Here is a 4,464-nt window from a genome sequence, read left to right as displayed (position 1 = left end):
TGTATTCAGGATGAATCTAACTCCGTGAGGCTCATATGCATAGATTTGGGAAATAAGGAGCTTACCGCAGGATTTTCCATAGTTACTGCAAAATGGTAAATGAAGATAAATTTCAGAAATCAGGAAAGCATGGTGTGATTAAAGGGGAACTTTGCCACAGACTGAAACAAACTTGAAACACAAATGAATGGAAGATTAAACAATGAAGCCTGAGTAATATTACTTGTTCCCCTATGATTAAAGCCTCACAAACACCATGAGTCAAAATGTAAATATCTACTAGTTATTATTGACCTCACTGGGTTTATACCTCAGTAAGCCATGGCTGCCTCATATTTCCCATTGAAATGATGTTTTGGGGAAGTGAAACTAACCACCTTTCAGACATGTGATCTATTGTTCATAATAAGCAAACCCTTACAAAGGGAAAAAGCATTTCTAAAATATTCTGATGGGCTTTCGACACTTTGAAAAACATATGTATAATATATAATCTCCCTGTGTATTTTGTACTTAACTCACAAAATATTCAAGAATTTTCCATTGCATCCTTAACTTTGAGGTCTTCATTTTTAGATGCCTTCCTCTTTCTGAGTTGGCAGATTTACTAATGTACTACTGCACACATGTAGATGGTAGCTCCTTCAAATATCTATACCAGAAGCGTGTGGTATAAACTGAAGGAATCCAAGTATGGAATTAGCTAATAATAGTAAAGCTAATGTTTATTCAGTACTTATTATTTGCCAACATTGTGCTTAGCACTTTAGCAGAATTATTTCATTTAAGCAGCACTCCCCACAGAACAAAAATCCCAGCATCCTAGATTATAAGAATGTAGGGGCTTGAAAATCCTAATAACGATAAAGAATTAGATCCCTAAGTGGGAATAGAGGCTTTTCCCAAATAATTTCTTGACAATTTATAAGACTAACATTTTCCTAAAATTACTGTACAGCAATACATGTCAATGATACATTGCAAGTACGAAGTCATACTTTATTAACCATTCATATAAACTTTTATATGAAGCATCCAGCTGAAGACAAAGGAGTAAACCCCCTTTCCAAACCTTAAGCTATCTGTCACTAAACTATCCCAGAAGTCTACTGCCCACTCCAGAAGATGTTCCATGACTTAGACCCTTTGTTCATTGCTCCATCTTTTCCTGTTTGCTCTTATCATTATCGAAACACATTAATTGTACAAATTAATGGGATTCACTGTGGCATTTCCACATCAGTATTGTGCGTTGATCGTGTCCACCCTCCCTTCCACCCTCATGACTCCTGTCCCCTACCCCAGTCTTACGTACTACTGTGCTCCACACCCCGAGGACACACATGGGATGTGAACGCCACCCTCAAAAACCATTCACCCCATTGAGAAAGACATGGAAATAAATCACAGTGCACATAATGTGCAATGTGCTGTCCGACACAGGCAGACGGGATGGAGGTCCCAAGGAGGAGGTACCTACTTCCACAGAAATGAGCGGAAAATCCGGGAAAACTGTGAAAGCAATGTTGACGCAAATCTGTGGCAGTTGAATGGTCCTCGATTTATTGACTCCACTCCTTTCTTTAAAAGATGAATTTCCTTTCAAAAGGAATAGAATTACACAGTGATACATCATTTAATGATGGAGATATGTTCAGAGAGGTATGTAGCAGGTGGTTTTGCTGTTGCGCTGTGGACAGAAGTGCACTTGCCCAAACCTACATGGTAGTAAGTCAATCGCCCCGCGTGTTCTCTTGATGAAATCAGGGGGTATGGTAAAGCAGGAGGCCGTGGCACACACCTGTAATCCTAGGACGCGGGAGGCGGAGAAAGGAAGATCACAGTTCCTTTTATTGCGACCCTGTCTCAAAATGAAAGCACCGAGGATGTAATGCACTGGGGAGACTCCGAAGTCAACTCTCAGTGCCAAAAAAACACGAAAAAATAAGAAGAAAGAGGTACAGTAAACACAGGGTCTAGGCTGCTGCCAGCAGAGCACAACATATGGTTTTACACTCATTTATATATAAGTAGAAACAGTGCACTAAAATCATCATTAAAAGTCCAGTGTAGTAAATACATAAGCCAGCAATGTCATCAGCGTTATCATTATCAGCTACTGTGTACTGTGCAAACTGTACACCCCGTGCTCTCACTGGCTGGCAGCGAATAGGTTTCTTTATGCCACTGTCACTGCAAACACGTGAGTAAAGTCTTACCGTGCTATGACTGACATCACTGGGTGAAAGGGGATTTTTGGTTCCATTATAAATTCACAAGACCACTGTCGCTGATCAGCCCATTGTTGACCGAAGTATCACTATGCCATACACAACTGGTATTCCATACCATTTTACATCCTGTTGCTGACATTCTGTTTCTCCTACCATTTATCCTAACTTAATGTTTTTCTTTGCACACCTAGTCAGATTGTTTTCCTAGCAAATTAAAAATGATTTTCAAAAGATTTACAATGCAGTCCAGCAGTGCCACACCTAGGCCTGTAATTCTCCCAAGGAGACGTACACAACAGTGTTCCTCCCTGCATTGTTTGTAAGAGAAAAATAGTAATAATATAAAGATCTATCAATAAGCGAATGGATGAACTACGATCTTTTATTTTCATTAGTCACTTAATTTCTGATCACTTCTCTGAGGTGCTGGAGATTGACCCCAGGGTTTCAGGGTGAGTGCTAAGCACAAACTCTAGCACCAAGCTCTACCCTGAGCCCCATTGTGGTCTTTCTGTACAATGGATACTGTGTAGCTGGTAAAGTGAACTAGAAGATGTGTACTGATACATGCTGCATAAGAAGTTGAGATGAACTGTGGAATGTATCGCTTAGCAAAGGTGGAGAAGAGTCGCTGGCTGTGAGGCACTCGAGCAGTCTGCACTGTTGGTCCTGTGCTCAGATACTTCAAAACATTAGGGAAAATTTGGACACCCGTGAAGCCGGATTATACCCATGTTTACAAGGAGATCTGAGTAGGAATAGGGTTAATCAGCCCCACTGTTTGGAAATGTGGGAGTACTGATAAAACAGATGAACTTCCAAAGTTCCAATCCTATGCCGGCTATGGTCATCATTAACATCAGACAAGGTAAGGAAAGACTGACAACCTGCTCAACACTGATTTATGCACTTTGGAGACTTTTTCCACGCTCCCTTAGAATTTTTAAGAAGGTTCACAGGCCTCCTAATGAAAAAAGAAGCCATTTCATTTGCTAATTACTAAATTAGTAGTTTCAGAGGCAAAATTAAAGCCTTGGGTTGGTAAACAAAGCAACAGGGCCAAATCCATATTTGGTCTCATACATCAAAATAGGATGAGGAAGCCAGGGCCAGTCATGGTAAACACCTGTATTCCCAGCCTTTCAGGAGGCTGAGGCAGGAGGGTCTTTAAGTCCAGTTCGGGCAACACAGCAAAACCTCGTCTCTACCTCCCCCAAACTGGATGAGGATGTGAAGCAGGGCTGTACTGGAGAAAAGTCAGCCTAGGGCTGGGAGGACAGAGAACTGTGTCCTAGGGATAACTGCCATCAACTAGTAGTGTGATTTTAGGATATTTGCTTAACCTCTCTGAACTTTGATGCCCTTGTCTGAGAGTTAAATTGCGTCCCATCATTCTATAATCCTTCCTAGGCCCAAAAGTTCCAAAACTGGGTATCCTAAGTCATAGCACGATATGAGCCCTTAGATTAAACCATGAGTGGTTTTCAAAATTTCTTTAGCAATTTCCATAACTCTTGCTCTTTGCCTTGTCCTACATCATAAAAACCTAGATGTTTCTTTCAGTGTAAACCTCACAACTCAGAACTGGGCTTTTAAATCCAAACAAGACCAAATCAATAAATGTACTGGGGTTTGCCTCTCAGAAACCTCCCAACTTTAGAGGCTGTGGCAACCCGTGAGCCTTGACGATGGAAGATCATAAATTCAGCATAATACTCCAGAGCACCCTTCACCACCCTGTCAAAGTCTGTCTCACTTCCTGTCTGTCATTCCCGATGGAGCCTTTCTGTGACTCTGTTTCCAGTGGGTGACTGGATTCCCGAGGTCTGCCATGCCGTCTTCCCGGCCACCAGCTTGGCTCCTCCTTGGCTTCTGCATGTCTAGTTCTTGCCTGGAATGCCCTTTCCCCTCCTCTCACACAGCTAAACACTCTAAGCTCAGGGTCTCAGCTGAGCCCTTCTCAGACTACCATACCTAAAGTAGGGCTCTCTAGCCCTGTGTCCTTCAGGGGCACTCATTATGGCCTGCAACTACTTTGTCTTATTTCTAGTTTGGTTTGGTCTTATCAGTCTTCTCTCCAAGAATTAAAATACCTTGAGGACAGGGACTAGGCACAGCTGTTTATCACTGTTGTAGCAATATGTAGCAGAGCGCCTGGCACATAGTAGGTTGTCAATTTACACCAAGTGAATGAATGAATTTCTTTTTTTTTTTTTTTTTTTTTTTTTTT

Source organism: Fukomys damarensis, unplaced genomic scaffold (assembly GCF_012274545.1).
Source record: "Fukomys damarensis isolate Sample0158 unplaced genomic scaffold, DMR_v1.0_HiC HiC_scaffold_2, whole genome shotgun sequence".
NCBI classification, from domain to species: domain Eukaryota; kingdom Metazoa; phylum Chordata; class Mammalia; order Rodentia; family Bathyergidae; genus Fukomys; species Fukomys damarensis.
The sequence above is the reverse complement of the archived record's forward strand: the minus strand, read 5'-3'. Positions refer to the sequence as shown.